This window comes from Castanea sativa, chromosome 8 (genome assembly GCF_040712315.1).
Source record: "Castanea sativa cultivar Marrone di Chiusa Pesio chromosome 8, ASM4071231v1".
Classification (NCBI taxonomy): domain Eukaryota; kingdom Viridiplantae; phylum Streptophyta; class Magnoliopsida; order Fagales; family Fagaceae; genus Castanea; species Castanea sativa.
In genome coordinates this window covers 22754762-22765410 of record NC_134020.1, presented here as the reverse complement: position 1 = coordinate 22765410, position 10649 = coordinate 22754762, and positions in this window count along the sequence as shown.

Below are 10649 nucleotides of genomic sequence, written 5' to 3'. Positions count from 1 at the left end.
AGTATAAGCCAACCTGATTCACACTCACCCACAGAACTTACACAGCATGATCACCCCATGGCCCTTCCACACTTGGGGGCTTGATTTAGTGGGACCAGTTAATCCACCATCATGTGGGTACATATGGATCCTAGTAGTTCTGGAGTATTTTACCAAGTGGGCAAAGGCAAAATATTGCTCCATAAAGCCATGGGAGGAGTAGTGGCAAACTTCATCAAGGAGAACATAATTGAGAGATTCAAAGTACCCCATAGGATCATCAACAACAATGGCATGCCCTTTGTCAACAACGATGTAAGATAGATACTAGAGTTCTACCAAATTAAGCACCACAGGTCATCGCCTTATTATCCCCAAGGAAATGGGCAGGCAGAGGCAACAAATAAGACTCTCATAAAGATTATCAACAAAATGAGCCAAGAATATACAGGAGGGCGGGCAACGCAACTGCCAAACGCCCTTTGGACTTATAGAAATTCACCGAAGTCAACCACAGGGTTTTCACCCTTCTCCTTAGTCTACGGAATAGAGGTAATGAGCCCAGCAAAAGTAATGACTCCCTCCTTAAAGGTCATGCAAATGTGGAAGAAGGAGAAGGAAAAAGAAGTCTTCGCAGCAGAAAGGTGCGAGGACCTAGAGGGGCTTGAAGAAAAAAGGGAAAAGGCTCAAGAGCACAGCTGCAGGTACAGACAAAAGATAATTGAAGCATATGGCAGGACAACTAGAGAAAGAGTGTTTGTAGAGGGGCAACTTATGCTAAAGACAACGGACCATGTTAGGCAAGGTATGGCGGGACCATCTCAGTTTTCGCCAAAATGGGAGGGACCCCTTGTGGTAAGAGAAGTACATGCAAGTGGGTATTATCATTTAGCCCAAATGGATGGCAAAGATCTAATGGATCCCATCAACGGCAAGTGGCTAAAATAGTACTATGCTTAAAAGAAAATCATGTAGTTATCCCTTTTGTTTAATTAGTTTTATGTTTTCTTTCCTTTCCTTCAAGTGGCTACGTCACAAGGAAATATTGTAACATGCTTTTATCAGTATGTAATGAAAAAGTATGAAGTATTAGAAAAGCATATTGTATAATAGTCATAGAAATAGCAAAAGCAGTAGCAAGTGTAACATCATAGTTTACAAACCCAAACTATAGCAGTCATGTTAGACATTCCAAATAAGTACTGTAGAAAACATAAAGTGTACTAGATGGGGGAATAAGGGAAAGGAAACAAAAAAATGGAAACCACATAATCAACGAAGTCCGGAAATAAGAGTCTGATCTCTAAAGCGACTAGATCCACCAATGCTAGAAAGAAAGCACTCACGACATCCCTCCAAGTCTGCCACTTCCTTCCTTAGAGCCTCAATGCGTGTGTCAATGGCGTCAACAGCAGGTTGAACCTTCTTCATGAAGAAGGCACGGACAATCTCATGCAAGTGATCTAACATAAACTCCACAGTAAAGCCCACTCTAATCAACTCCTGCACCGCAGCCCTCCATTGTAAGATCCTCTCGAAGGAAACAATATCAATAAAGTTGTGCTCAATGTCGTTCATCACACTCCCTAACAACTTCAAGTAGTGCTCTCTCACTAAGCAGCCAAGGAGGAACCCCCGCATGAAGTCCCTACGGCTCCTATAGATGGCCTCCAAGTGAGGAGTACACTCTTCAAGAACCCTAAAGCCATGGAAGTCAACATAAGGAAACGTAACACCTCGGAAGTCTGTAGGATCGAGGTCATTAACCTCAGGCTGGTCGAAGTGAGTAAAGAAGGCTACAGCCTCACTCACAGGGTCTAGAACTGTGACAGAACTGCTGCTCACCTTAAAATGAGAAGGGGAAGTGAGAATCAAACCTGAAAGAGGATATGAAATGTGGCATAAGGAACCCATGAAGTGAAAAGAATGAATTCATAGTGAAGATAAGGAAGAGGAGGAGAGAAAGAAAACATACTAGGACCCGTAAGAATGGGGGCTGTGGGAACGGCAGAAACAGGTACTGTAGAAGGGGCAGAAGCAAGAACTATAGGTATGGCAAAAACATGTGCTGAAGGTACGACAGAAAGAGGTGCTGAAGATACGGCAAAAATGGGTGCTGTAGGTGTAGCAGGAGAAGGGGATCTAGGCATCGCTATGTTTGCTGCAATCACAGACTCCTCAGGAATCTCTGTAAATGAACATGCAGAATTGATGATGCATGAAAAATCACTAGGCTGAATGCTCTGGGCTTCAATGGTTAGTGATTGCTTAGAAGGCCTAAAAAGATAAAGACACAAGATCAAAGGAGACTGGGGTGAACCGGCCAAGAAACCTCCGATGCTTAAGTTAGTTTTTTCTCTAGGACTCAAGAATTCTAACTTTTTAGGAGTAGTGAAAACTTATCTTCATTTGATGTGGATGAGTCCTTATATAGTGTGCTTTGAGATAAACTACTATTGGAGTCATCTAACTTTCTTCTCCTTTAATGTGTTGTACCTCTGGAAGGTCTATGCTTGGCATGTATTGGACTTTGTCATACTCGTCGATAGCCCCTTCTGCCAAAGCTGCTTTTGCCAAAACATCTGCTTCCATATTTTCCTCCCTTGGGACTTGGACAAAATTGACTTCCTTAAATTTTTTGACAAGCCGCTTCACCTTACTAAGATACTTCTTCATCCAGTCTTCCTTAGCTTCACACATTCCATTCACTTGATTTATGATCAACTGAGAATCTCCTTGGACGACTACTAACTCTGCCCTTAAGGACTTAGCCAATTCCAACTCTTTAAGGAGAGCTTCATATTCAGCTTCATTATTGGTTGTCGGGTATTGTAGATGAACTGCATATTTCAACTTGTCCCCTTCAGGGGATTTTAGTACAGCTTCAAATCCTCCTACATATAATTTGGCAAACCATCCACATAGATGAGCCACTTCTGATCTCCATCAATCTCGTCTAACCCACCTTGGTTAGGGGTGAACTCTACAATGAAATCTGTCAATACTTGAGCCTTTATAGCGCTTCTTGGTTGGTACCTAACATCAAACTCACTAAGTTCTATGGCCCATTGGATTAGTCATCCTGCGGCTTCCAACTTGTTCATCGCCTTCTTGAGTGGATGATTTGTCAAGACATTGATGACATGAGCTTGAAAATAATGTCATAACTTCCTAGAAGCTATGACTAAAGCAAATGCTAGCTTTTCCATCATGGGATATCGTCCTTCCGCTCCTCTTAGCGCTCGGCTCATATAATAAACTGACTTCTGTATTTTCCCTTCTTCTCTAATTAATGCTGACCTCACTGTGTGTGGAGAAACTGCCAAATACAAATACAATTCTTCACCTGTTATGGACGGGCTCAGTAGAAGAGCTGTTGTGAGGTAAGCCTTGAGGTCTTGGAAGGCCTTTTGACACTCGTCCATCCATTCAAATGCCTTCTTGAGAACCGTAAAAAATAGTAAACACTTGTCAGTAGCACACAAATCTGTTAAGGGCGGTAACTTGTCCAGTGAGAGATTGGAAGTCTTTGATATTCCTTGGTGGTTCCATATTCAGTATTGCTTGAATTTTATCAAGATTTGCTTCAATTCCCCTATGTGAAACCATGAATCTAAGAAATTTATCTGACGAAACTCCAAAAGTACAATTGCTCGGATTTAACTTCATGTTATATAGTCTAAGTGTATCGAAGGTCTCTTGAAGGTCATCCAAATGCTTTTCCTCGTCTAAGCTCTTTACCAACATATCATCTACATAAACTTCCACATTCCGTCCAATTTGTGGACGAAACATTTGGTTAACCAGCCTTTGATAAGTTGCCCCCATGTTCTTCAAACCGAAGGGCATCACCTTGTAGCAAAATAAACCTTGACTGGTAATGAAGGATGTCTTTTCTTGATCCACCTCGTCCATCCTTATTTAATTGTAGCCTAAGAAGGCGTCCATGAAACTTAGCAATTTATGACCCGCAGTTGAGTCCACCAACTGGTCAATATGTGGCAATGGATAGCTATTTTTAGGGTAAGCCTTGTTTAGATCGATGAAGTCCACACACATCCTCCATTTGCCATTAGCCTTCTTGACCATCACCATATTAGCCAACTAGTCTTGGTAATAAACTTCCCGGATAAACTTTGCCATGGTCAACTTCTAGACTTCTTCTTTAATGGCATTATCTCGTTTAGGAGCAAAAACTCTTTTCTTTTGACGTACGGGCTTGGAAGAAGAATACACTTTTAGATGATGGGTAATGACACTTGGGTTAATACCTAGCATGTCCTCATAACTCTGTGCGAACACATCAATGCTCTTCTTTAAGAAATGGACAAGGTCTTGCTTCATTTTCTTCTCCATGCATGCTCCAACCTTTGTATGCTTTTCAGGGTTATTCTCATCCAAAGGAACGTCTTCTAGCACTTAAATGGGCTCCGCAGTAACCATTATCTCCTCTATATTCATTGTCTGCACATGTTCGTCCATAGCCAACATGGCTAGGTAGCATTCTCTAGCGGCTAACTGATCTTCTTGCACTTTCCCTACTCCATAATCCGTTAGGAATTTGATAGATAGGTGATAGGTGGATGTCAATGCCTTCCAGCTATCTACAATGAGAAAATTTACTTCCTTGGTTATTTGTTGTGGATATGCTCCTACCACCACAAGTAATGTAATGGTGTCCACGGGTTGCACTTTCATCCCCCCAAATCCTACAAAAGGCAAATTTTACTGGACGGAGTTGATCTCATCCAAGCCTCATTTGTTGGAAGGCAGGGTAATATAAGATGTCTGCCGAACTCCCATTGTCTACCAACACCCTTCTAGTTGTATAATCAGCAATGAGCAAAGTGATGACAATCGCATCATCATTTGGGTGGTGAACCCTTTCAGCGTCCTCGTTTGTGAATATGATGGCTTGCTCATCTACCCCCCTTGTCCTTGGGGGTCGTCCAGAGAGTTGGACATTTTGTATCACCTTCAGGTACATCTTCCTCAACTTGGAAGATTGCGTTGCTAAGGTTCCTCCTATAATAGCTCTTATTTCTCCAAGCAGAGGCCGCGACGACTCTTCTACCTTTCCCTTAAACTTCTCATCCTTATGATCTCGTCCAAGAAATTTTCTTAATTTTCCTTGCTTGATGAGATTCTCTATCTGTTGCTTCAAGTCAAAACACTCGTCTATGTCATGCTCGTGATCTCTGTGGAAGCGGCAGTACTTGTTCCTATTGCACTTGTTGGGATCCCCCTTCATTTTTTCTAGCCATTTCAAGGATGAATCATCTTTAATTTGCATAATTACTTGGTCGAACGGAACATTCAAAGGCATGTAAAGCTAATTTTGTCCTAAGGACAAACTTGCCTTCTTGTTATCTCTGTCCTTCCTCTCTCCTGTTCAGGCCTTCTTTGGGTGACGGCCTTGTTCTGGATGACGCTGGAACTTTGCTTCCATTCATTTTGCCTTCTTCCTCTTTTTGGCAATGATTGCGTCTTCTGCATTCATGAACATTTGAGCTGAATGGACGAGTTCAACCATGGTCTGTGGTTCTTGTTCATAAAACTTGTGTATGAATAAATCTGCACTAACTCCATTATAGAAGGTTGCTAACAACAACTTGTAGTCCATCTCATCTACCATCAAGGCTTCCCTGTTGAAACAAGTAATGAAGGACCACAAACTTTCATTGTCCCCTTACTCTATGATCAACAGTTTGGACGAGTGTTTATGCCTTTATCCTCCGATAAAGTTGTTGATGAACAACTTACTCAACTCCTCAAAAGAACCAACAGTATTCGGAGGTAATTTGTTGAACCACACTCGTGCTGGCCCCTTAAGGGTGGTTGGGAAGGCCCTACACATTATCTCATCAAAAACTCCTTGAAGGTGCATTGTGGTCTTAAAAGTTGCAATGTGGCTACACGGATTGCGTGTTCCATCATAAGAGTCCAAGGAGGGCATCTTGAATTTGGAAGGCAAGGGATGACTGTTGATGGAAGCTATGAAGGGGGAATCAGTTCGATGAACCAAGTCTTCTACAGGATTCTCTCTTCTCATATTCTCCATCATCTCGATCATCTCATCCATGGTCTTCCTCATTTGATCCATCTCCCTCTCCAAGTGTAGCACCCTTCGTGAAGCGGTACCTCTTGAGTGGCTCTCATGCTTAGCTTTTTCTCCTTCTCTAACTCCTTGACTTTGGGCTTGTCCTTCCACGCATCTTTCATCATGGTGTCTTAGATTAATCGGGCTTAATGGTTTTTTTCTCCAATTTACTAACTCTTTTCTACCCATATTGTTGGGTTTCTTCCTATTATTGGGCTTTTCTGCCAAAATGACCATCAACAAAGTCTAAAAAATAATAAAAGAAACCATCCATGGTTAGAATATTTTATTAGTAAGATGTGATGTGCATGTAAATTTACCAATAAAAATATACTCTTATGAGATTAAGCATGAGATCTATAATCTATTCCATGCCTGCACCTTACTCAACTCTTATGCTGCAAATCAATTCAAAAGATAAGGCTTGTAATGGTTTGATCACCAATGCGCTACCATAATATTTTGAATCCTCAGAGAGGCTAATAATTACTATATTTTAAAAATAAACTATTAAACTTTCAATTTTTGGCTAACATTATAATTGTGATTTGGACAAAAGGAAGATGGGCTATCCAGGAGAAAAGAGTGGTTGCACGACATATATTCTCCCCCCACCCCCCTCAAAGCCCTATTACATTTTGAGAGAGAGAGGTTACTCTAGACTCTTAAACCTAAGTTTATAGAAATTAAATTTTAAAAAGGAAATTTTGATGAGGATGTAATACTGTTTTGGGCTTGCCTTATAGCGATTCGTTTTAATTTCATCAATCCATTTTGGAGTAACTATAATAAGATTTTATGATTAATGATGATGCGAAGAAAATCAATAGACTAAATGCTTCGGGCTTCAAAGGGCTAGCAACTATTTCGAGGGCCTCAAAAAGAAAGAACAAGTGATCAAAGGTGACCAGGGTGGACCGGTCAATAACCCTCCGATGGTAAAGTTAGTTTCTCTCTCAAGTTCTGGAGTTCCAACTTTTTTGGAATTGTAAAAACGTACCTTTATCTGGTCTAAATAGGTGTTTATATAGTGTGCCTCAGAAGCGCTTATTAGATTTGCAACTTCACCTATATTTTAGGAAATCAGCGGGTTCAAGGGTAACTTCCACAACTGCCATGGGAGTTATGTTCCATCCTTTTGTAACCGCTATTAACGGTTAAACTCTCAATTGGGTGGCACAGTGGTGAGTCCAGGTTTTACTCGTGCCTTGGAATGTTTACCCATGGCCGCTTGTGTAAGTGAATTATACTTGGAATTTTCCTAAGTATTATGGGGTCATCCATGGGTTTTTCCTATGGACGATCCTTGTATATGGACGACTATCCTTGATCGGCTCGTCTTGTTTGCCATGCTGAACGTCGTTGTTGCCCCTTTTCAACATTGGACGATAGCCATGGACGATCTGGAGTTAAATCATTTCCCCAACTCCTTATCAGTTGCCCCTTTGTCCAGGGGTCGTCCAGCATGCCATCGAGTTTTGGGACGAGCTTCCTAAGAACATTATTATTATTCATTTAAGTGATGTGCCACGTGTCATGCTTTCACAAGTGACTGGTCGTTTGGAATGCCAAAGTTTTCCTACCTATAAATAGTAGATTTCCTTTCGTGCCCCCCTCATTTTTTCAAATTCTCTTCTTTGACATTTCTCGTCCGTCGCCTCATTTAGAAGTCTCTTAGCGTCCTTAGTTTCCTTCGTCTAGAGCCAGGTATTCTCTTCATTCTTTACTCTTAGGCTTTCCTTTCAAGTTCTAGAATGTCTGAAGTAGTTGTCTCTTCGTCTAGCAATGGCGTAGATAAAGCCGTAGACGAGTACCATGATTCTACCAGCAATAGTACTTCTAGTAACGATAGTAGTAGTAGTGGTAATACAATGGAGGAATACACCTCTGGTGTTCCTAGGATTCCCCTTAAGGCTTTCCAGGAGAATCTTAAGACGAGGACAGCTTCTGGGGCCGGTGCCTCGATGAGTATTCCTTCGTTTTCTCCTTTGGACGAGGAAGAAACCGTGTACAGTTGTGCTGTAGGAATCCCTTCTAAGACGGATGAGAAGAGGTTAGAAGCCCTTAAGAGTTGGTACCAAATCCCAGATGATCTTAACCCTAGGTTAGTCGTTCATGGAGAGTGGTGTTGTCAGCCCCGCTTTGGGATAGGTATTTACGAAGCTTACCTTCTAGGGGGACTTAGGTTACATTTAAATGTCTTTGCTAGAGAATTACTCACCAAGACCGAGTCCACAGAGCTCGCCTACACGCTGATAGGAATTTTCACTCATTGGTGACCCTTCGATGTTTACATACGTGGGGACTTAGCCCTGAGCCATCTGTTGAAGCCTTTGCTCATAAGCTAACTGTTCGTAGACGTGAGTCTTCTTTTTACTTTGGAAATTTCTTCTTCCCCTCTTTTTTATCATGATTATTATTATTATTATTATTATTATTATTATTATTATTATTATTATTATTATTATTATTATTATTATTATAGGAATGGCAACTATGAAAGAAAACAAAGGGAAAGAGGTGGTGGATGAAACGACTAGACCTGAGGCCCAATCCCAGCCTCGTCCTGCTGCTGAAGACAAAAGAAAAAGTTTGCCCAAGAATTTGGACTTGGGAAACTTACCCAGCCGTCGAGGGAAGAAGGCCAAGCACGGGTTGTCTAGGCTTGAGACCACTAAGTCTAATTCTCCTTCCATTCAGCCGTCCATCCCAGTTGTTGATGTTGATCCGTCCGTCATTTAATACTTCATACATATTAAAATAGAAAGGTCAAATTAATTGGTTGAAAGACTCAAATGTATAGTCTCGCGGAGTTGAAAGGTGGGAATAATCAAATTTTACTAATTCACCCGCCATTGCTTCATCAAGACCATAAATACGGGCAATGCCGTCGCCTACTTGAAGTACGGTACTAGTATTTACAACCTTTACTTCTCTATTATATTGCTCAATACGTTCCCGAATAATATTACTAATTGTATCCACTCGAATGGTTACCATGAGTATTTCTTAATTCTTTTTTGGAAAAAAAAAATAATGCCTACAGTAGACAGTAGAAGGACTAATCGATTATTTCTGTCAGCGTCCCAAACATGCCAATATTAGCATTGATGGTACATAAATGTAACTCGTTGTTCAAAGAACTAGTCAGAGTTCTTAGAGCTCCTTTTAAGGCTTGTTGGAAAACCCGTTGTCGGACTTGATTACTCACTCTTTGTTGTTCAAAACGAATGGTTTCATTTTTGTAAATTTTGAATTGTTCCAAAGTTTGATAAGTTGAATTAATCAAGTTTGACTTTTCTCGTTCTATATCAGAGTATCCATTCACCCGAAAGTTGATGTTACTCCATCCAAAACCCACGCTCCTACCTCGTCCGAGCCTTCCCAAAGGGTTCCTATGAACCTACTGGAGAATGAGGACTTAGCTTGGGAACGGTTTCAAAAGGTCGTAACTGGTGAGGACGTGGCTGTGTGCTACGATATGTCCTTAAGGGAGTTCGTGCACTCTAGTGTTCATGATCTTTTTAAGGTAAACACCTTTGCCTTGTCTTGTTTTAATAACATTATCTTCTATTATTATTGTCATTTTTCCCTCTTGAACCTTCTTAATCATTTACGTAGGCCATGTCGAAGTTTATAGCTGTGTCCAAACAAGCCACGGAGATGGACAAGACGAGGATCCTCCTAGAGAAAAGGATCCAAGAGATCAAGGGCGACTGCAAAACTTGGGCTGAGGTGGCAAACAAGGCCAAGGACGAGGCTAAAGGGTTGAATAATTTGGAGGAGTTGAAATCTGATGCCATCAAGAAGGATGCACGTTTTGACCTCCTCGAAAAGAAGAACGACAAGCTAACTGGTGAATGTTTATTTCCATGATTTTCCTATTATTGAACATGTTATTGTATGGACAAGTGTATTATTTTTATTATTTTGTTTACACTATTCATGTTTCTAGCTTTTAAGGAGTTTGCCCACTTCCCCGTATTGGAGGGTTGTCCACATGCATTTCCTATGGACGACCTGTTCGTATGTGGTGACTCGTTTGCCATTTGAATTTCATAAGTATCATTCGTCCTAGAAGTGGCAATGATGTTTTACCACGGGAGCGTCTTGGCATTCTTCGTCCATGGGCTGGATATTTGGTATTCATCTTTCGTCAAGACATTTCTAGTGTTTCACTCGTCCAGAACACAAGAGCGTCTTGGCTAGACGCTTGTCCGTGGACTCAAATGCTCACTGTATGCTTTTTCGCGTCCACTACTTTAGCATTATGCTTATAGTTCCTTCTCATCCTTTTCTTTGGACGAGTATAGGTTTTCCCGTCTGTTTATTAGATGAGTGTGCCTTAGCTTATTTTTCTTTGCTTTATCCTCATCACATTCCTGCGTCCAGAGATTTTCATTCATCTTAGGCTTTAGCCTTCTTGTGGGTATTACTACGGAAATTAAATTCATGCATTGAATACATTGAAAATATAAACCATATTTATTATATAAACATCGTTCACAAATATGGCACACGCTTAGATAATGCCTTAGGAAATCAAAATACTTATACAACTACACAACCT